This window comes from Hemicordylus capensis, chromosome 9, assembly GCF_027244095.1.
Source record: "Hemicordylus capensis ecotype Gifberg chromosome 9, rHemCap1.1.pri, whole genome shotgun sequence".
Lineage (NCBI taxonomy): Eukaryota > Metazoa > Chordata > Lepidosauria > Squamata > Cordylidae > Hemicordylus > Hemicordylus capensis.
In genome coordinates, this window is record NC_069665.1 from 7,456,747 (window position 1) to 7,480,427 (window position 23,681).

Here is a 23,681-nt window from a genome sequence, read left to right on the forward strand (position 1 = left end):
TGGGATACGAATGCATCCAAAATAGTATTTTAAAAGGGGCGGGGGGAGAGAGAGCCCCCCAGCTTCTCTTAGCATCCTTTTCATACACTGACCTCTAATCAATGAGACATGGGTTTGGGGTGGTATAGAAATGTGTTAAATAAATAAGTAGTCTACGGACAGATTCTGGATGGAATATAGCAGAGAATCTAGGGCTGTGTTACAGGGAGGCATTCAGCCAGAGGAAATGTAGCATCTCCTACCACTGGGTTTGTTATAGGACCCACTCACTATTACAGGTGGGACAATGGAGCATAGGTAGCTGCCTCCTACCGAGTCAGACCCTTGGTCCATCTAGCTCAGTATTGTCAACACAGACTGGCAGCGGCTTCTTCAAGGTTTCAGGCAGAAGTCTCTCTCAGCCCTGTCTGGAGATGCCAGGGAGGGAACTGGGAACCTTCTGCATGCAAGCATCCAGGTGCTCTTCCCAGAGCAGCCACATCCCCTAAGGGGAATATCTCACATGTGGTCTCCATTCAAATGCAAACCAGGGAGGACAAAGGGGATAATTCTGGCTTGCTACCACAAGACCACAGCAGGGAAATGCTTGACTAACAAGCAGAAGGTTGCCGGTTCGAATCCCCGCTGCTACTATATCAGGCAGCACTGATATAGGAAGAAGCTGAAAGGCATCATCTCATACTGTGAGGGAGGAGGCAATGGTCAACCCCTCCTGTATTCTACCAAAGACAACCACAGGGCTCTATGGGTGCCAGGAGTCAAAGTCGACTTGACGGCACACTTTACCTTTACCACAAGACCAGCTCTCCTCCCTGGTCCTGGAGAGGGAGGCAGCCTGAGATAAAGCCAGCACCAAATCTTGCAAAAATTAAACATTTGGATTTCTGGTGGGGGAGGGATGCTTTGGAAATCCAAGTTGGAGACATCATTTTCAAAAACCTCCATTCTAAGCCCTGCTGGCAAATTCTGAGACAAGCATGCTCAAGATCAGTATGTTGGAACCTTTTCTCTCCGAAATTGCCCAAAGCCAACAGCACTCATAAATGGGCATGGTGCAGGGGAAAGATTGCAAATTAGGAGAAGAGAGACTGGAAGGTTTTGCGAGCACGTAGGAGAGAGGAGAAACTGCTTGAGCATCTCTTTCCTCATGAACAGTCCAGCTCTTATGCAGTGTCACTTCTGAAATCTTGACCCCTGAAGCCTCCAAAGTCTGGCTGGGAATTACAGGCACTGCAGCCCGCCTGGCAATTCCCTACACCCAAATAACTGTTTTTACCGGATAGCCATCTCTCCAAAGTCCTCCCCATCTCAATCTTCACACCTCTTCATTTGGGTGGCTTTCTTGCTCCTAATATCTGCAGGATGCGATTGCAGTGCCTGCGGTGCAGTGCTCATGCTAACCCCTGCTGGGTTAGGTGCTAACCCCTGCTGGGTTAGGGTTAGGGTTAGGGTTAACCCTAACCCTAACCCCTTCCAAAACCGATCCTGGCAAGCTTTGAAAATGGCAGGAGGGGAGGGAGTAGGGAAGTTCACTCCCAGCCTCCTCTCTTCGCGTCTGTTGCAAGTTTTGCCAGGAGTGTGAGGAGAGGAGCTTCTTTCAAAGTTTGCAAGCATGGGTGTCAGGAATGGGGACAAGAGGGGGCAGGTTCCATCCCCCGGACTGAGCCACATCCCACTGAATTCAATGGGGCATACTCCCAGGAATTAGATTGCTGAGTTTGCCCCCTCCTGGAAAAAAACATCCTGGGTCAGGTCGGTCCCAAAGAGCTGCTCTGATGATGGTGGAGGTCTTGCCATCCAGCAGACACCCCAAAAATCTGCTACCTGAGGAAACTGCCTTATCTTGCCTCATGAAAGGGTCACCCTGTCTGTATGGTTGATTCCTCAGCCTACTCATTTTAATAAGCCCACACCACCAGCAGCACAAAACCATCGTACATCGATTAACAGCAGTTCCTGAACTGAAGCCATCTGTGGAAAGATCTATTCATTCTCCTGGAAGGGAAGGGAAAGGCAGAGGCTGCAAAGGCTAGTAGCTAATTCACCAACACTCTGCTATACTTAGCTAATGCATCCCTTTAAGCAGTGATGCTTTACTATGCATGGAGGGAGGGAGGGAGAGAGAGGCAGGCTTGCCCTGGCATACCACAATGATTTCCTCTGGATTATTTAACTAGGAATTACTACCATTCTCCCATTTTGTACTCACAACTGTGAACTGAGCCAACATACTACAGCAGCTTATTAGGATATCCACCCAGAGGCATGCATTGAAAGGATGAAGGGGAGATTCATTTTTCTCCTCGACAATCACACCCACAGCATGTACAACAAAGTGCTTAAAGTACGTTCAGAGGGGACTGATCCCCATGAAGTTCTCTTGAACTAAGCACCCCAAGAATTACAAGACTATCTGGCTACACAAGGAGGGTCTGTGCCAACCCCCCCGGAAGGTTCCATTTTTGCTTTAATTCCAGACCCTCTCCCTTCCCTGATCCGACACAGCATGACAATGGATCAGCAGTTGGATATAAAATGGCTAGCTGGAGCTGGAATCTGATTGACAGCTCCTGCAGGATACCAGAAAGAGCAAAGCTGACTTGAGCAATTTGTCCTGAAAGCCTGAGACACAATTCCACCCCCCACACACACACACCCCACACACACCACCACCACAAAAGCTTTAGGGGCAGTAGCCCACAAGAGACCCCAAAATGACCAAACACGCCTATAAAATAATTGCAATGAAAACATCCATGGCAAACAAAACCAAAAAATGGCTGACATCTCACACACACACACACACACACACACACACCATCTTATCCTGGAATAAGCCACCTCTGCTCTGAATCCTGGCTGGATTTCCCCCTACCCCACCCCAAAATCTCATTTCTTCCCCCTGCCACTGGTAGAACCAGGAAAAAATTGAGGGGGGGGCACAGAAGGGGCAAAGTGCATTTCTGGATGGGTGAGCTGTGTCCCACACATTCAATTTTTGAAACAGAAATCACAGTATATTTCACATTGACACTCTGATACCAAACATATTTCCATTGAAATACATCCTGGCGTTCATAAGTTGGGAGGGGGTGCTGGGGGGGGGCCTGCTTGTTGGGGGCCCTTGCCCACCCATGCCTCCCCAGGACCCCTGCCCGCCTCTGCCCACTGCTTTCAAATGCACAGATGGTCTTGCATAGAGTATCGCAGACGGGGAGGCAGTGCTAATTGGTTTGCATGGGCTGTGCTTGTGGATTAGACCCGGCATCTTTCTCCACTTTGCATCCTCTCCGGGCTGACCCAGGAGCGCATTTGCATGGCTGCCGGTGGTGTGGCCGCCACACTCCTTGCTTAAACTTCAGGCTCTCATTATCCACGCCCGAAAACAGCGCTCGGCTGAGCCGAGGCGGGTGACCTCTTTTTACTCATCAGTGGCTGAGAAAGCATAAAGCAACAATAATCCGCTCTCCCATCACACACACACACAGGCTCCTACATTCAGACTCCTACACCTGGTGTGGGACAAAGCCTAGGAGGGCCTGATCCACCATGATCAGCCATCAGCTCTTGATAAGGGATGTAGTGCCAGGCCAAAAAGAGAGAGAGAAATCCCTTAGAGATTCTGGATGGTACATGCATGCTCAGTATTGATGCTCAACCTCCTCTCCATGCACCCCAGCACAAAGGCATGGCAATACTCCGCTCAGTTCACTCAAGGAGAGCGCTTAGCATGGGGCCGTGATTCTGGTGGCATGAGATCCTGCCCCCTCCAGTGCTACCCACCCAGCCAGCACAGCCAGAGAGGGCTGGAAGAGACCCAGCCTGACAAGAAAGAACGGACGGCAAGCAGGTGGGCAAGAAGCATGCCTTGCCGGGCGACCATTTTGCAAGCGGCGACCACCGCCCGCCAGCCCCCCCCTTTCCTTCTGCTGCACAGCGTATTCCCCCAGGCGTGTTTCCAAGGGAGGGGTCGCCAAGGTGGGTGCCGTTGTGCACCTCCCCAAGTTTGTGCGGGGGGGGGGGTGCGCAAAGGCGAAGCCTGCGTGTGTGGAAGCATTAAGTCATGACCTGATGCATGTTCACGAGGGGCTGCGGGTGGCAAGCACAGAGCTGGGGGAAATAGGGATGCACTGAAGTGGTGTGTGTGTGTGTGTAGACACACGCGTGCACACACACACGATAAAGGTACTGTTGATTAAGAAGCCGCTCCTTTCGATTAACACCATCCTTCTGGGATCCAGAAAATACTTGTATGGAGTTCTGTTTGCAGATTCAAAAATTGTGCACGCGCGCGCACACACAACACACACACAGAGAGAGAGGCCCCGCTCCCCAGCGCTGCCTGCCTGCGCCTTGAACTTCACACCCGCCGCGCACCTCCACAGCCAGGAGGGCGGCAGAAGCCGTGCCCAAAAAGGCTGCCTGCCCTGCTCCACCGCGGCGGCAGCGCCCGCCTCTCCCCTCTCGGGGCTGGAGGAAAGGGGCAGCTCTTCCCGTGCCAGACGCGGGGGGGGGGGGTCTCTGCAGGGACTTACCGCCTCTGGCTGGCAGCAGCGGAGCCGCCGTGACTCGGAGCCCAGCCCCAGACGCAGCAGCAGCAGCAGCCGCCGCCCGCGGAGCCGCCTTCCGCGCGCCGGAGACTCAGCACCTCGCCGCTGAACAGCTCCACGCGCCGGAGCCACTGCGCTCGCCGGCCAGCCTACCCATGCGCTGCCGCCGCTTCTCCGCCGCCGCCTCCTCCGCAGCAGCGCCCGCCACCAGCCCCATCCTTCAGCCCGCCCAGCCCCGCCCCGGCTCCTGCCATTGGCCGGGCCTCCCCCCTGGCGGGTGCCGCCGCGCCAACGCCCCTTCGCCAGCTCGCCCTCCCCGGCCTCGGCCAAAGGGAACCTCACCCCCAGCAGGCACCAAGGGAGGGGGGTGGACTCCATCTCCCAGACCTCCTTGCGGCAGCATCCGTGGCTCAGGTGCCTGCCGCAGGGATGCCTGGGAACTGTAGTGCTTGCCTGCCTGGCTGTGCTCAGTGGGCAGGGACCTTTACGCGAGAGGAGTTGCAAGGAAATGCAGCGGGTCGCTGCAGTGCAGGTAAGAGAGCTGGCTTCTTGGTAAGCTTAAGTGTGCCGTCGAGTCAGTTTCGACTCCTGGCGCCCACAGAGCCCTGTGGTTTTCTTTTGGTAGAATCCAGGAGGGGTTGACCATTGCCTCCTCCCGCGCAGTGTGAGATGATGCCTTTCAGCATCTTCCTATATCGTTGCTGCCCGATATAGTAACAGCGGGGATTCGAACCGGCAACCTGCTGTTTGTTCTGTTGACCAGGAGAGCTGGTCTTGTGGTAGCAAGCATGAATTGTCCCCTTTGCTTATCAAGGTCTGCCCTGGTTGCATATGAATGGGAGACTTGATGTGTGAGCTCTGTAAGATATTCCCCTTAGGGGATGGAGCCGCTCTGGGAAGAGCAGAAGGTTCCCAGTTCCCTCCCTGGCAGCATCTCCAAGATAGGACAAGATTTTATTTTATTTTATTTTTATAGGACAAGATTTTTTTATTGAACCAACAAACTACCAAAGCATACAGTACGTTGCCAAAGCACAATTATATACAAAGTGGTTGTTTGTACATGATATATCTACAAAGATTTACACACAAGGATTTGGAAACACACAAGTTATGAAGTATATGCGGGTAGTACTGTAACTCGGGGGTGGGGGATTTCAAGGCACATCAGGTAATCGGGCGGGAGGGGGAGGTTACGTCCAATGTCCATTTCCATAATTTGTCCCATTGCTGTTTAGAAGAGATGCATTTTTCTTTTTGCACATAACCATACAAACTTTTCCAGAAGCGATTTACTGTCTCATCTGCATGAACCTCTTGGTCGCGTCTTCCCTCCCTATTCCTATGCAGGAGCATTGCATAAATGACATACAGGTTTACTAACCTGGTTACGAGAAGGGGAACGTTCCAATTCCCTAGTATGGGGGCACCCGTTCCGTCCCGTTTCCTTGAAGGTTTTTTTCTGGGACCTCGAAAGGAGGTTCTATCGCTCAAACCCAAGGTTAGTTCTTCCCAAGCCCGTTTTTCCAAATCAGGCCACTCTAACAGCTTGCTTACTCCCTGCCACACTCTTTTGGCTACCACACACTCTTTTAAGAAATGTGAGTGGGTTTCCCTGAACGTTTTGCCTAGCTCACTAGCTTTCTGTTTGCAAGTGATTTTAGGACACTCTTGCTCGTCCTCTGGGAGCCATGGCTTAGCCGCATTAAGTGGCAGTACTTGGTGGTATAAGTGCCACCTTGTTTCTCATAAATGGAAAGGGACTTTTTGAAACCTTGGGAGAACCACTGCCAGTCAGTGTAGACAATACTGAGCTCCATGGACCAATGGTCTGTCTTGATATAAGGGAGCTTTCTGTGTTCCTATCAGTGTGCTCTCACTCACTTTCTCCCTTCAGGAGGACACAAAGCAGACAAGTTTGGTGCTGGAGACACAGAGGGAGAGTCATTAAAAAAAAAAATTAAATCAGTGTAACCAATCAACCAATTACAGGCAGTCGTACAAGTAAAACTAAAGGGAGGGGAAATACTCCGGAGCTAGGAGCAGGGGGAAAATGACTTGGAGATGGTCTTGAATTGGAGGGGTGGAGGAGGATACTTTCTTATGAACACACATGCTCTTTACTCACCTGCACATCAACTAGCTGACTGATTTTCACGTTTCAGCTTTCAGGAACATTGTGGAGTCACCTGGAAACAGGTGCTCCTTGTAAATGGTACGATTTCAGTCCTTCAGTCAGCATTTGGCTTCTGTGCGTAGAAGAGCCATGACATTTGAAATCCAGCACTCAGCAGAGCTAGAAAAACAAAACAAAAAAGCTAGCCACGGTAATTAAGAGGGGCTGCGTTAATTTAAAAAACAACAACCCTCAGTCAGACACCAGATGTTCCTTTTATGCCTGCGACCCGTGGTCACCCCAACTATATGATCAGCATGATTTATACAGATATTAGAATTGTTCAGACAATGGTTTTTCCCTTGACACTCTATGGATGCAAAATCTGGACTTTGAAGAAGCAAGATAGAAAAGGTATTGATGTACTTTTGAACTTTGGTGCCAGAGAAGACTTTTGAGGATACCATGGACAGCCCCAGCTCCCTTGAGAAGTCTATAATGCTGGGGGAAGTTGAAGGAAAGAGAAGAAGAGGACAACCAGCAGCAAGGTGGATGGACTCAATGACGACAACAATGAATGCACCACTGAGAGACCTCAAAGGCCAAGCTGAAGACAGTCATCATCCTGGAGAGAATCTAGCTATGTGGTCACTAAGAGTCGACACCAACTTGACGGCACTTAATCAATCAATCAAAATAATGGCACAGAATCGCTGGAAGAGAAATGTTCTCACATGTTTCTCAGCATTTTGAAGGAGAGCTGAAATGGAGCTTGGGAAGCAAAGCCAGAACTCCTTCACTTTTGAACCCACAGGCCAACAATTAAATGCAAATATTTGCGTTCAAGCATCCTGCTGCCCATGTGGTTGTGCTGGCCAAGCTGCTGATTAAGAGCCTTTAATACAGTGACCAGGGAGAGCAAAAGCCAGGCTGGGAGAGCCAGGATGTTGGAGAGGAGAGCTGGTCTTGTGGTAGCAAGCATGACTTGTCCCCATAGCTAAGCAGGGTCTGCCCTGGTCCCATATGAATGGGAGATTTGATGTGTGAGCACTGCAAGATCTTCCCCTCAGGGGATGGAGCCGCTCTGGGAAGAGCAGAAGGTTTCAAGTTCCCTCCCTGGCAGCATCTCCAAGATAGGACAAGATTTATTTATTTTTTTAATAGGACAAGATTTTTTTTATTGAACCAACAAACTACCAAAGCATAGAGAGATTCCTGCCTGCAACTTTGGAGAAGCCGCTGCCAGTCTGTGAAGACAATACTGAGCTAGATAGACTAATGGTCTGACTCAGTATATGGCAGTTTCCTATGTTCCTATGAGAGCTCTGAGCAGGAGAGTTTGAACTTGAGTGTAAAACCGGAGCAGGTGAAGAGCAAAGTTCTGGTATCTACTACAGGCTTATCTATGTTGCTGGCTGGTTAGGGTGGTTGGCCCTGCTCACTCTCTGGAGAAGATCCAGATGGCACTGACTCTTCTGACACGGAGGAGGCCTTCTCTTCAATTGCCTGGTCCTCAGGTGATGCCTCTGTTGGGGGCAGAGAGATACGCTCAGACCATGGAGGGAATTCCAAAACTGAGCCTGCCGCTGCCCCCAGTTTCTCTGGTGCAGAGGCTCCCAGTGGATCAGAGCCTTGCTGGATCTAGGTTGTGGGGGCATCCCCCTCTGATGCATCTCCCAAATCTTCTTCCTTTTCTCCAGATTGGCAAGTGTGTTGACTCCAGAGATTTAACATAAACTTGATTTTGAATGTGATTTAAATTTTGATCATTTGTTTCTAATTGTTGATTTATTGTTAAGAGTTTTAACCCCTTGCAAACCACTATGAGATGCTTGGTGTTGGCAGTAGATAAATGCACACAATAAATAAAGAAATAATCCCAGCTTGAAGTGGATCCCCATGAGTGTTAGGCCTTCTGGCTTCGTTGCCAGGGTCCCTCTGGGCAGCAAGCCTTTTCGTCCAGTTCTTCCTTTCCTCCCTGTCTGCTTCCTGAGCTCAAATAACCCCAACAGCTTCCCCTCTTATGGGACTGGGGGAGGAACAGATGGGTGAAGCCACAGGTACAGGGTGGATCTCCACCCTGCACCCTGCCAGACTTAGCCCTCTTTATGCATGGGGGTAGCAGGGCTGTGCCTGGGGAGGGAGGCATGCCTTTCAGCGGGCACGCCTTTGGTTTGAGTTGAAAGGGGGTTGATGTGGGGGTCCAGCCACAGGCACTCTTAGCCCCCGACCTTGGGGTGCTGGTCCATGGCCTCCAATGTCCGGGGGGGCTCCTGCCACCACCCCACGCCTGTCCCGCCGCTGCCCCACCACACTGATCTTTGCCTTGTAGCCGCCATGTGCGTGGCCAAGGGGGTGAGGGGTGAGCCGAGCAGGCCTCTCCCATGCCGGGCACAGCGGCTGTTGGGCCTGTCCAGCCGGCCCAGCAGCCCTTGAGAGCCGCGAGATGCTCCTGGGCACCAGCGTGGTGGGAAGCGAGCGTCACAACCCCGTGACAGCCACTGCGCCCACCACGGGGGAGGCCTGCTTGGCTCACTCCCCAGCCATGCACCTGGCGGCTACAAGGCAAAGAGCAGTGGGGCAGGTGCAGAGTGGCAGCAGAAGCCCCCCCCCCCACTGGACATTTAGAGGCCCCCCCAAACTTCAGGTTTCTCCTCCCTCTTTTTTAACTTAAAATTTTTTAAGGAGGGGCCTCGTTGTGGCAGAGGGCAGGTGCACCACTGGGAGCCCAGAGCGGTGTACTACAGACCTGAGTTTCTCTTTCACAACAACCCTGTGAAGTAGGTTAGGCTGAGAGAGAAGTAACTGGCCCAGAGTCACCCAGCTAGTTTCATGGCTGAATGGGGATTTGAACTCAGGTCTCCCCGGTCCTAGTCCAGCACTCTAACCACTACACCACGCTGGCTCTTACTCTGGCAGTTCCTCCCACACCCATTCCATGAATGCATGGAGTTAACTGATGAAGTAGGCTTTTATGTCCCACACTGGTCTGGTGTTCTGGCGTCTTCCAGAAACATTGTTCTTCTCAGTGCTTTGGAAGGAACACAGCTTGGAATAGGATTTCACATCAATTCAACATATTATCTTTGACGCTCGCCCGTCTAAATGTGCTTCCATCTGCTGTTATGGAGGGAAGATTTAAAGGTACCCCTTTCTCTGCTCGACTTTGCCCTTGTGGGTCTGGTCAAGTGGAGACAAGTGCGCATGCCATTTTATACTGTAATTTCTATAGGGACGCCCGTTTAAGATTAGTGTCCCCTTTGCTGCAACGTTTTCCTGGGCATTTGGATGACTTCTATTTGAAGTATTTACTGTCCAGTCTTGAGGACGACCTAATTTGCAAAATGGCAAGGTATTGTTATATCATTTGCAACATCTGCTCAGGTTTTCATTAATGTTTTGCCTTCCCCCCCCCCCCCGTGATTCCTGTTTTATGATTGTAATGGAGGGTGCTCTGCTCTCTTTGGCTTTTAGTAAGATCTATCTGGAGTTCACCACAACTGTCTTAATTTTAACTTGTCAATATTGTGTACAATCTGTTTGATTTATTGTGCTGAGTTTTTTGTAAGTATGTATGTTTTACTAAGAACTGGTCTATGACCGCAATAAAGGATGACTGACTGACAACATATTATGAGTTCAGGATTCTTGATTCTGAACATCCAAAACTGTTTTGTTCACAAACACACATATACACAAACCTGATCTCGTGTCCTTGCCAACAATATTTCAATATGTAGACAACCTCTCTCTTTATCATTCTTATGCAGGTATATATTCCATAGCAGGATCAGAATCTTCAGAACAAATGGGAGATTTTTACAAGTAGAAGATTCTCAAGGCCACAGGATGAGACGGAGTCCAAAATGAAACAATGGCTGATTCCAGAAAGACCAGACACACAGAGGCAATTCACCAACAGAAACAGACAAAGGTGTAACCTGAATGCCAAACAGGGACTCTGTTCCAATAGTAGGACACAAAGAGAGGGAACGCTAGGTCCCTCTGCATGTAGATATGCCCTACCACGAGGGCTTAAATTATTGTTCACATGCAGAAGGGGACAGAAGGGAAGTGGCAAAAGAGCATTTGACTTGGGAACATAGGAAGTTGCCTTATACCGAGTCAGACCCTTGGTCCATGACTGGAAGCTGCTTTGCCAGGGTTTCAGAGTGGGGTCTTTCCCAGCCCTATCTAGAGATATCACCAGAGATGGAATCTGGGACCGTCTACATGCAAAGCAGATGCTCTACTACTGTGAAGGTAAAGGTAAAGTGTGCCATCGAGTCGGTGTTGACTCCTGGCGTCCACAGAGCCCTGTGGTTGTCTTGGGTAGAATACAGGAGGGGTTGACCATTGCCATCTCCTGCACAGTGTGAGATGATGCCTTTCAGCATCTTCCTATATTGCTGCTGCCTGATATAGGAGTTTCCCATAGTCTGGGAAACATCCGTAGCCCCAACTAATAAGATTCGGGTATTTATTGTTCAGGAGAAAAGAACTGAGATGCATAATGGATGCATCTAAGATGCATAACCCCTGATAACTTGGCAAAGAGGCACCTTTTAACATGTTGATTCTCTTTATTTACCAGAGGGAGAGTAACTGGCCCTATCCACCCCCAGCACAGTCACCTCCAGTGACTGTTGCTGGTGGTTTCTGTCTTATCTTTATTTTAAGATCGTGAGCCCTTTGGAGACAGGGGGCCATCTTATTTATTTATTATTTCTCTGTGTAAACCACCCTGAGCCATTTTTGGAAGGGTGGTATAGAAATTGAATGAATAAATAAATAAATAATAACCGTGAGAAGTGGGTGTCACCAGTTGGCTATTGTTATTATAGACAAGGTCCTAAAAGTCTTGATGCTTGCCTGCGAAAGCTGGGCTTTGTTTGATGTGAAACATGAAGGCATTCTCCCAATGGAGTTTGGCAGCGTTCCCGTCCAAGTTGAAATGGGAGCGGGGAGTTCTTATTCCCCAAGAGTGTTCCAACAAGAGTCAGGACTCAAAGCAATGCAGTCAAAATAAATTGCTCTCTAAGTGAGTTTGAAAAGAAAAGCATTTCAAGTGAACAATCCACTCTGTGCCGTGACAAGGAATACAATGTTCTTGATAGGGAAAAGAACAGAGAAGTGAGAGAGCCAAGGAGAATCAGAAGGAAAGAATGGGTATTTGGGGAGCAGATCGAGCGCCTCACTGCTGTCCCTTGGTAAGTTTTAAAGAGATGATGAAGAGAGCACCCAAGTGTCAGGTGCTCAGGTCAAGCATAGACAGGCAGAAGACAGATTGGAGACCGAGAGGCTGGAAGATAATCAGAGACAGACTGGTGGGAAATCAGAAGTGTGGAAGTACAGAGGGGAGACCAGGTACCCTTTCCTAGTGGTGAGCTGCCCAGCTTAGGGAGGTCTGCAAGTGTTCATCTCTCCCCCAGTAGCACAATTGGCCACCCTGCATCACCTGATGTCCTAGGCCAAGAGGATCATGGGTAGCTTCATCAAATTCTAGCCAGGAGTTCCCTCCTCCTCCAACCAGCTTTGTCGGTGTGCAGGAAGGAACCTGATCCACAGGTTCAAGCACTTGATGCTGTCACTGAGCTAGTATAAATGATCTAGTCCCCTCCTAACTGGGCAGAGTGGTGATTCTCTTTGTTTAGCAGAGGGAGAGCAACTGGCCTTGTCCACCCCCAGCACAAAATCCCTCCAGTGGCTGTTCCTGGAGTCTACCTTATGTGTCTTCTTAGATTGTGAGCTCTTTGGGGACAGAGAGCCATCTTACTTACCTACTTACTTAAGGTAAAGGTAGGTAAAGTGTGCCGTCAAGTCGATTTCGACTGCTGGGGCCCACAGAGCTCTGTGGTTGTCTTTTGGTAGAATACAGGAGGGGTTGACCATTGCCATCTCCTGCGCAGTGTGAGATGATGCCTTTCAGCATCTTCCTATATCGCTGCTGCCCAATATAGTACCAGGCCTAGGTGGCCAGATTTGGCTTTTAAAAAGCCAAATTCTGGCTTACGGCCCATTTGACCCACGAGTATACCCCTTAGGTTCTGGCAACCTTGGATTCGAACCGGCAAACTTCTGCTTGTTAGTCAAGCATTTCCCTGCTGCGCCACTTAAGGTGAACTTTCTTACTTACTTACTTATGTACTTTCTAATTATTAATTGATTGATTGAGGATTTCTCTATGTAAACCGCTTTGGAAATGTTTGTTGAAAAGCAGTATATCAATATTTGTTATTGTGGTATAATTATTGCCAGGATACCATACTGCCCTTGAAAATGGCTGACCATTGGTCCATCTAGCTCAGGATTGTTTACACTGACTGGCAGCAGCTCTCCCAAGTTTCAGACAGGAGCCTTTCCCGGCCCTACCTGGAGATGCTGCCAAGACTGAAACTGGAACCTTATGCATGCAAGCAGATGCTCTACCCAATACCTCTGAATTTGAAGTACTGGAGATAAACAGGGAGAGGCTATAAACGTCTCGCCTAATTCTGAGCTTCCTGGGAGCCTCTGTTGAAAGCAGGATGCTGAATTTGGTGGATGTTGGTTAGAGCCATCAGGAACCAAGATGCTTATGTTTTTTCACAATTGCATCTGATTTTGCATTTATTTCGTTCTGCCTGCATTCCTCCTACTTCAACACATGCACTCTTTCCTTCGGCATTAGACTGCAGACCTACAGAGAGGGCCCTGTTGATTCTTAGCTTTGTACAGCACCTAATACAGTGATCTTCACTCCTTTTCAAGTGGGGGCCACTAGGGCAAAACAAATAGCCCTTCAGTGTGAGAACCATTTCCCACAGCGCTGACCTCTGCATAGTACTGCACTTTCCTCAGGGTTGGGGAGGGCTACGCTTCCCAGCATACTTCCAAGATGGCACTTTCCAAAATGGTGCACGGGCTCAAAAAGAGCCACAGCATTGCTGGGCAAAGTGCCGCTTTGCACTGTGGGAACAGTAATCTCTGCATGGTGCCAGGGGGACTGTGCAGAGTATTAAGGGTGTGCACGAAACTAGTTGGCACAGTTCAGTTCGAGTCCGGACTGGACTCAAACTGGATTGGGCATGTTTGCTTTTGCACACCTTCGAACACTCCCCGGCTCAACTTGAGTTCGAGCCAGTTTGGGGGTTCTAAATTGGGGGGGGGGGAGATTAATTCACTGCCAGGTCCGGGTCATCTGAAGGCCTCCGGAGGGGTCTCAGAAGGATCCCCCTCCCCCCACTAGCCTCCCCCTACTAGCCTCCCCCCGCCCCAGTCTTCAGGCCATTAAGGCCCATTTGGGGCTTTTCTGGCCCTCTCCCAGATCCTAGTGGCTATTTTGAAGCTTGCTGCACATGTGCACTGAACTGGGCATGCAAATAGCCAGTGCGCATGTGTGGCGGCCTTCAAAATGGCAGCCAGGAGAGGACCAGCAAAGACCAAAATGGGGCTTAATGGTCCAAAGAAGACCAGGGGGAGGCTGGCAGGGGGAGGGGAACCTTATGAGATACTCCTGTGGTCATGGTGGCACCCCCTGAGTTGATTACCCACACACACATTTAGAAGAACCCCGAAACCGACCTGGGAGGTTTGGCTTGAAGTCAAGCTGAGCCAAATTGAACCGGGCCCTGTTTGGCTTGAGGGCAAGTCACCCAATAGGCCCAGTTCGATGATGAACTGGCTCAACCTCAAGCCGGTCCGCATATCCCAGACCTTGGCACATGCGCTCCCAGCAATCTGACACCCGACCTCAGTATACGCCAGGGGTGTGTGGGGAAAGGGTTGGTTTTCACATATCCATGGTTATGGAGTGGCCAGAAATGACCTCCGAGGTCATTCCTGGCTGCCATTTTGAAGAAAAGAGAGCCATTTTGTGGCTCACATGTGTTTAAAAGTGTGGGGGGATTGATTTTTCACAGAAAAATTGGCATTGGGGGGGCATGATGGATAGCTGGGAACCCACAAAGAATAGTAGGGCACTCCCCCCCATTTCTGCCATTTTTAGCCCTTTTTGGTACCTCAAGAACCTAATCCCCCAATTCCCATTGGCCTAATGCCCCATTATCCTCAGTTTTGTTACCCACAAAAAGAGGTGAGAATGGAACCCCCATGGATAGCAGGGTACACCTGTATGCATCTTTGGCTGAAGCTTCACACAGGCCCAATAAACAATTAGTCCAGCAACCGCATTTAGGGTTGATTGGGGCTGCCACTGACACCTTACAATGAAGAACACTGACTTAGTACATTGCAGGCACTTCTGGAAATAAGAATTGTTGATAACCGCAAGGTTGGACAACAATTTTTAAAAACAAAAAAAGGTGGGTACTTGAGGGTCCCACATTTATCTGGAAGCCCATTTGCAAAGAGGACACTTTCCCCCCTTTAAAATGACAGCTCAAAATAGCCTCCATCAATACCATTTATTTCAGCAGTTAAAAAAATAGATTTAATCAGATGACGTCTTGTGGGCTGCGTGGTTCATAGCATGGCAAAGCAGAAGGGAAGGGTGTGTTTGGGAGTGGGGGGGGGGACAAGACTCCTTTTCCAGTATTTGAAGGCACAGCGGGAACCTCACAAAGCTTTCTTCAGGCAATTACATTTTAATCGCCCTTTTATATTCTGCCACATGTCTGTGGATAGCGTAAAATGGTATTTTGGTTGAACACAGCATTACTGCCAAATGCAGTAAAATTAAAGCGTATTTTTCTATATCCAAAAATATAGCTTCCTGCTGAACAGGCAATACGTTCGCAGTTCTGTGGTTTAAAACAAACTGGCCCGCCCTGTTTCTTTCTCCTGTTTTACACTTCCAGAGGGCCAGAAGAGATTCCCAACCTCCTTTTAAAAACACTTTGAATTCAAAGGTGTTAACAGATTTGAATTTGAACAAGGATACTGGCTGGGTAGCTATTTACTCTACACGCATATGAATTCAGCATTATTTTAAAAAGTCACTAGACTGTTGAGACAGAGAGGTTATTCACACGTGCGTGCAAAACTGGGTGAAGGGAGCCCAGCCTGGTTTTGCACAGAACTGCTGGGATCTGGCCGATCCCGGCAGCACCACGGTGGCAAACCCGCCTAAGTAGCCTCCCTTCAAAAACGAGATTAGAAGAGCAAGCGCTCTCCTAGTCCTGATTTCTTAAATCATCTGCAAGCAGCCACAGCTACCAGATCGCAGGGAGCCTGGGGTGAGGAGGGGGATTCCCATGATGCATTGCACACTCACGCGCTGCATGATGGTGTTTCCAGGGGCCGGAGCAATACATCCCAGTCCCTGACCATCCCCACTGCCTGGGCGTGTGGGGAATTGTCTGGGTGTGTGGGGAGCGTGCCCACCACAGGAGGAGTGGTCGTCTGCAGGGAAGGAAAGTCTAACCCACCTTCACTGCAGGCTGCTCTAGAGCCCTCCCCATTGCTCGTGACTTGAGAACGGTCTCAGAGTATTGATCAGTTCAAGGGCCCTGATGTGGAATGTTTAAACTACGTTCTTGAGCATGTGATTCCATATGTCAGCTACCACGTTGCTACTTTTGCATTATTTTTTTAAAACTCAGAAAGAGATTTATATCTGCTAGGTCTATGTTGTAGCTTTAGGTCTATATACTACATTTATTGATGTAACTGCAGATAGGTATTTTAGGTCATTATTTTTAATTATATTTTATTAAGCGGTTTTTTTCTTTTTTCTGTCGTATTAGCAGGTTTCTCCCCTGCTAACTGGGCAAAGATGCACCTTTTAATGTAGTGATTCTCTTTTATTTAGCAGGGGGAGAGTAACTGGCCCTATCCACCACCAGCACAGGACCTCCAGTGACTGTTGCTGGTGTCTCTATCTTATGTTTCTTTTTAGATTGTGAGCCCTCTGGGGACAGGGAGCCATCTTATTTATTATTTCTCTGTGTTAGCCTCCCTGAGCCATTTTTGGAAGGGCAGTATAGAAACTGAATGAATGGATGGATGGATGGATGGATGGATGGATGAGGTAGGAGAAGCCTCCTTCCCTAATTCAGGAGTTGGGCATGCTCTATATTGGCAATCGTGTGTGAGACAGAAACAAGGCTGGAGGCAGGAATCTGGATTGTCAGTCAAGCTGCAGCTGGGTTAAGGCTAGGGTACAGCAAGGCAAATGTCAACTTCTGGCCTTCCTGAAAGCGATACTCTATGATGAATGTCTTGGAGAAGCCTGGGTTGCAGTCGTTCACAGCCGTTTCTGTCCCGTCGATCTACAATGAGGGTGAACAAGTGAGATGATCAACGAGTGATTGTGATCAACTTGATCATCAACTTTAGATCCGATAAGGCTATTCGCACAACCGCTGAGAAGCAGGCTAAGCCCAGACCTCTTTTCAAGGTTTGGCCTGCTCTCCCCACACACGAGCACTCCCAAGCCCATGGTGGTTCAGCGGCGGCTAGCCCACCTAAATACCCCTCCTCTAAAATGAGGTTAGCGGAGCAAGCACTCTGCTAATCCCGTTTTGGTGATCGTGTACCACCATGGTGCGGCTCCGCATCGCGGCAACACATGAGTAGACCCCTGACCGGGAGGTTACAACAAGCCTCCCAGTGTTGAGGGTCCTCCCAGAATGCCCCACACACTCACACGGGGCATGCTGGGATTTCGGGATGCAGGGTGGGCCCCGATCCCCACCACCCCAACCACCTCCGTGACAAAGCTGGTAATCGTGTGGGCGGCCAATCTGGCCGCTCAGGGAGGGCGGAGTGCTTGCGTGTGGGGAAAGCGGACCCAACCCTCCTCAGCTCTCCACTCTGCTCATGTAGAGAGCCTCAATGCATCCTTTAGACCAGGGATTCTCAACACTGGGTCCCCAGAGGTTATTGGACTTCAACTCCCATAATGCCCAACCAAAGGCCACTGGGGCAGGGGATTATGGGAGTTGAAGTCCCATAACATCTGGAGACCCAACATTAAGAAACCCTGCTTTAGAACAAGGGTTTCCAACCTTGAGTCCCCAGACTAGACTACAACTTCTATCATTCCCAGCCACAATGGAAAACATGGGTGAAGACAGACGTTATATAGCCTTCTCTGTAGAGAAGGCTATATTATGGAGCCTTCTCTGTAGTTGCCCCAGGGCTGTGGAATGCACTTCCTGCTGAGATTAGAGCTGTTCCCTCCCTGTTGGCTTTTAGGAAACAACTAAAGACACATCTCCTCAGTCAAGCTTTTAAGCTATCTGGTTGTTTTAATGGGAATTTTAATTTGATATTTCTTGGTTTGTATTATCACTGTAAACTGCCTAGAAACTTCCATAGTGGGAGAGAGAGAGAGAGAGAGAGAGAGAGAGAGAGAGCTGGTTCCATGAAGTCAAGACCTGGCGTTCTGGGCTCGTGTTGCACCAGTGAAAGAGGGTGCGATTGCACCAATTGTGGCTTGCCTCCTTCTTGGAAATCTCTTCCTCCTCCCAAATACGTTGCTGGGAACGGTGCAAAACTATCTGCTCATTTTGTTGGGCAAATGCAATGCTTGCCGAGGCAAACCAGAAGTGCAGGAGGCTGGGCAACTCTGAGCATCCATTCATTCTATGTGGCCTTCTTGTGAGACTGCATCTTTGTTTGTGTGAGTCTGGATGTTGGCCAGTGCACTGAATGAGGGAGAACTGGATTGGAATCCCCACTCAGCCACAAGGCTTCCTGGGGGATCTTGGGCCAGTCACTAACTTCTCAACCTCACCTACCTTGCAGGGTTGTTGGGGGGGGGAATATAAAAAGGGAGGGGAGCCTTGTAGACAACCAGTTTCCTAATATGAGTCTTGGTCTGGAATAAGCTGAAAACTTATTCTGGAACCTTCTAACCTTCCTGTCCCAGCATTATTCAGCTGTGAGGCCTGAAAAATATGATAAGGTTGTGATGGTCTTGAGCTAGATGTGCCAAGCAGTGGTTTTCCCGTGAGTAGCCTCTCTCTTGGCCCTCTTTAGCTTTGCTTTCTGTTTCTTCCTTGACCTTACCTCCAGATTTGTCTTCACTGCAGGCAAGGCCTGTGGCTAAAATCTGACAGCTCCCTTTCACAAATGGTTATTTACCAAGTAGATTTGCCAGGCTTTTCTCGCTTGGCTGGAGATGCAAGTAGTCAGGTTTTTGCCAGGGCTGCAAACATATATCGCTTAGGTGGGAGCTTGTTTGAGCCAGGGAGCTGTTTCACATCTCGGGTTTCTCCCTATATTTGTGCACAAGGGCATATGGGCTACATAAGCATATTATTTCTTGTTTACACAATCAGACAGGTATTATTGACTGGTTTGTTTTATCCAGACATTGAGTCCTTCCCAAGGACCTGGGATGCCAGAATTTTATTGTCAGTTGTTATAGATATCGTCGCAGAATATAGGCTGTTCCCAGTAAAGTTGCTTTTTGTAATTGGCGGGTGGTGATTTCTGTGGCCCCTATGGTGTTGAGGTGCTCTTCAAGGTCTTTTGGGACTGCACCCAGGGCGCCAATGACCACTGGGATTATTTTGGTCTTCTTCTGCCACAGCCTTTCAATTTCAATTTGTAGATCTTTGTATTTTGTTATTTTTTCTATTTCTTTTTCTTCTATTCTGCTATCACCTGGTATTGCTGTGTTGATTATTTTAACTTCTTTTTCTTTCTTCTCGACTACAGTTATATCTTCTCGACTACAGTATTGTGTGGCAGATGTTTGTCTGTTTGTAGCCGGAAGTCCCATAATATTTTTGCATCTTCTTTTTGTACAACCTTTTCAGTTTTATGGTCCCACCAATCTTTGGCTACAGGTAGCTTGTATTTTTTGCAGATGTTCCAGTGTATCATCCCTGCTACTTTGTCATGCCTTTGTTTGTAGTCAGTCTGTGCGATCTTTTTACAACAGCTGATTAGGTGGTCCACTGTTTCATCTGTTTCTTTACAAAGGCGGCACTTGCTGTTTGTTGTTGATTTTTCTACTTCTTCTTATTATTATTATTATTCACTTTCTATACCACCCTTCCAAAAATGTCTCAGGGTGGTTCACACAGAGAAATAATAAATAAATGAGATGGATCCCTGTCCCCAAAGGGCTCACAATCTAAAAGAACACAAGATAGACACCAGCAACAGTCACTGGACTGCTGTGACTTTAATGTGACTTGGATGTTGAAAGAAGTTGAGAGTAGTCTCCATTATTTCCACTTAAACCTGCTCAATGTGACTTTAATTTTGTAACGTATGAACTTGCCCTAAGAAAGTTGATGACAACGTCTGTTTTATTTGTGTGAGATTTTTTGGTGAGATCTTGTGAGCATGAAAAAGCAGTGAGGATAAATATATTTCACCATTATTTGAACAGAAACACCATGTCTTGAAATTGACATTCAGGAAATATATTGTATTATGAAGCTTATTTCTAGATATTATTGAAGTGAACCATGTAGTGATATTGTATTGTATCAAAATACATTATCCCAATTTTTGTTATGTATCTTTATATGGAACTGAATAATATTTAAAAACTCAATCTAAACATAAGCTGTCCCCTTTATTACATGTTGCTGAGCTGTTCAAGGAAAAACACTCAACGGAATAATCAGGAATATCTGCTTTTAAAGCCAGATTAGAATAAAACAGGCTCAAAAGCCCACAACCTAGATTTGTTTTTAAATCTTTCAAGACCAACTCCCGGTAATTCTGCTTTAAAAAAAAAAAATAGAGAGAGATTATGCCTGTTTTCTGTTCTTTCAGGCAGGGCTATCTTAAAATAGCCTGACGCACGTGCCCCAATGCCAGCCCCACCCCCTGATGCACTGCCCGCATTAGGATCACAGGAAGCTGCCTACTACTGAGTCAGACCCTTGATCCATCTAGTTCAGCATTGTCTACACTGACTGGCAGCGGCTTCTCCCAGATTGCAGGCAGGAGTCTCTCTCAGCCCTCTCTTGAAGATTCCAAGGAGGGAATTTGGAATCTTCTGCATGCAGATGTTCTTCCCAGAGTGGCCCCCACCCCCTGAGGGGAATCACATACAGTGCTCACACACGTCTCCCATTCAAATGAAAACCAGGGTAGACCCTGCTTAGCAAAGGGGACAATTTATGTTTGCTACTACAAGGCCAGTTCTCTTTCCATGACCTGTCAGTGACTTGGATGGCATTTTAAAAAACGTTTTGTTTCCTGGTTACTAGTTAGAGGGCCTTTGTGTCTCCAAGCCCTGCTTAGCTGGAAGCTGTAATATCACATCTGACCATCTGTAGTGGCGGCGCTGTAGTGTAGCAGTGAGCATCTTGTGGCTCAGGAAGTAAGGTGCCCAGGTCCTGCTCTCACTAGAGTCCCTGGTTCAGCATTTACCCTAGTCCTTACAGCAGGACTGCCCTACACTTTTGTTCCACAATTTTAAAAATTTGCTTGTTATTCTCATTGCATTCTAATAATTCCCTGCTGAACAATAGATGCATGTGCTGAATGTCTTTTCCCCCTCTTGCTCAACCCCAGCCAAGGCACATTGCCGATCCCGCTCCTGCTGTCAAAAGCAACTCTGTCCAAAAGATGACATCTCGGCTCTCCTAAATTCAAATCAAGAATTCTTCCTTGGAGCATAAAAAGGCAGGAATCTCCCTCAGCCCTACCTGGAGATGCCAAGGAGGCAACTTGGAACCTTCTGCATGCAAGCAGGCAGGTGCTTTTCCACTGAGCTCTCACGCCCTTAGGGGAATATCTTCCAGAGCTCACATGCAGTCTCCCACTCAAATGCAAACCAGAGTGAACCCTGCTTAGCAAAGGGGACAATTCATGCTTGCCTCCACAAGACCAGCTCTCCATTGGAGCATGCGCTGCCACCCTTCTGCCCACATTTCCTGGCTAGCAAGTGCTTCCCTAGCCACTAGATGGCCTCCTTTGTGTCTAAGAAACCATCTAGGTGTCTAGTGCACCATTTGCTAGCATTTTCATGTGGGCAGGCAGACAGCATGTGTCCTGATGCCAGCCAGTCCCTGATACCAGCGTGCCAGAATAAGGGGCATGGCCAGCATTGGGAGCATGTCCAGTAGCATCTCTGATGCCAATGCCACAGGCAGTAGCAATACTCTAGCTGGCTCTGGCATTTGACACCAAGAGTTCGCAATGTTGGGTCCCTATTTGTTGTTGGACCACAACTCCCATCAGCCCAGTCACAATGGATTGTGGCTGTGGGTGTTGGGAGTTGTAGTCCAAAATCTGGGGACTCAAAATTAGGAGAAGACTTTGGAGGAGACCATGGGCAGCCAGGAAAACAAACAAATGGATCCTAGAACAAATCAATCCAGAATGTTCACCCGAGGCACAAATGACCGGGCTCAAACTATCATACTTCGGACACATTATGTGAAGACCCAGCTCCCTTGAGAAGTCCATAATGCTGGGGAAAGTTGAAGGAAAGAGAAGAAGAGGACAACCAGCTGCAAGGTGGATGGACTCAATTGCGACAGCAATGAATGCACCACTGAGAGACCTTAAAGGCGAAGTTGAAGACAGATCATCCTGGAGAGAATCTATCTACGTGGTTGCTAAGAGTTGACACTGACTTGATGGCACTCACTCACTCAATCAATCAATCAAAAGTTGGGAACCCTTGGTTTATGGCATTCAAAACACCTTTTGTATCCAGATTTTTCTGGGCAAAAATATGATGTAACCCCAGTATCTTTTGTTTCCTCAAAGAGGCAGTAGCAAAGAGTTTCAGGGCTCTTTCCCATTACCAAAGGAGGGAAAGCAGGAGCCAACTTTCCTGCTTCCAGATAATTGGAGCTTAGTAGTCTTGGTTCTGCCGTGCACATCCCCACCTGAGCACCACAGTGATCTTCTCCAAAGCTGTGACTGGGAACTGGGACCTCCAGCAATCCCACAATGCAGTGCAGGAGCAGTGGAGAAGCAGCCGACACTATTGCAGCAGCTCCCCTCTACCTGGCCCCTCTCTCCACCCAACTCTATGGTTACAATGGCCACCGGCAGCCCAGGAGCAGCTTTAAATGGTGCGGCTGCACAGATAACCAAAGAAGATGATAAGGTGGGCTTGGTTGTCCTCTTTCTTCACTTTTAATCTGAGTAGCGAATCTGGGCTACCCAGCTTTGGCACGGCAAGGTCAGAAGGTCTCCTGCTGCCCCAGATGACCAGAGACTCCTGGGTTAACCCTCCCCTACCCAGAAATCTCTGGTTATGAGAACAGCTCCTCATTCTCCTTAAAATCTTCAGAGTCTTGGGGTACAGTAGGCTCTCCTCATGGCGTTGCTTTTGCAAAACTCTCCTCCATTTTCATGGGACTTGCACTGTAGAACTTGCCAGTGGGTTCTGCTATGCAGGAGACTTTCACCGCCATCCCTGCCTGCTCTGCTCCTGGAAGCTTGTGACCGATACAGCGCATGGAAGAGAATGTCACCCACGCGGATAATCCAATTGATTCAATGAGGCAACTAATCATATGATTCCTCATATGCCTGGTTGTTTGCAAAGGTGAGCTTTGAGATATGAAGCCTGCAAATCTTTCCAAGATTATTATTCCGATTAAGCACCTAAGGGCCTTTGGTGGAAAAGCACCATGACAAGGAAAATGAAACACCTTCCAACTGATTGATTGCTGGGGTGGGGGTGGGGAATCTCCTCTGGTTTCCTCTCTCTTCTTCTTTTCATGGTGCAAAAGCATTGCAACATTAAATGAATGCACTGAGAGGTGTTCTCAGCTGCATTATTTATTTCTAGCATGCTTTTCATGCTAAAGAATGCAGTATCTCCGCAGCCGCCTGCACAGCATGTAAGTGATGCCACACGCTTCCACCAGTATCTATGAAAGGACCTGGCCAGGGTGTTTTTCACACAGCCTAACCAGCTTTACCGTGAGTTTACTATGAGGCTTTACTTTGAGTTCAAAATTTCTGACCTTGGATATTGTATCAACCTTGGATATTTTAGTGGATTAAAGCCTTTGTCTCAGAACAAGCTCACATGAGGGGAAGAAAAATGCTGAATCATCCCTGTTGAGCTCTCTGTTAAGGCTTCTCCTAAAACTTTCCTGTAATTTTTGGTAAGTTCTAAAGGCTGCCACCAC

At 48.4% G+C, this 23,681-nt stretch overlaps 1 protein-coding gene and 1 long non-coding RNA gene across 3 annotated transcripts in view; one reads left to right on the forward strand and one right to left on the reverse strand.

The window, feature by feature from the left end:
- SMPD3 (sphingomyelin phosphodiesterase 3) overlaps positions 1-4,757 on the reverse strand; it is a 176,587-nt gene extending 171,830 nt beyond the window's left edge. For both annotated transcript variants that reach the window (XM_053270919.1, XM_053270920.1), the window contains exon 1: positions 4,536-4,757. The gene's annotated coding sequence lies outside the window, so the exon portion shown is untranslated. The remainder of the gene's footprint in view (positions 1-4,535) is intronic.
- A 209-nt stretch (positions 4,758-4,966) lies between these two features.
- Positions 4,967-23,681, forward strand: part of LOC128334294 (uncharacterized) — a 41,135-nt gene continuing 22,420 nt past the window's right edge. The window contains exons 1-2 of the long non-coding RNA XR_008311245.1: positions 4,967-5,082; positions 10,437-10,929. This is a non-coding gene — a long non-coding RNA (uncharacterized LOC128334294). The remainder of the gene's footprint in view (positions 5,083-10,436; positions 10,930-23,681) is intronic.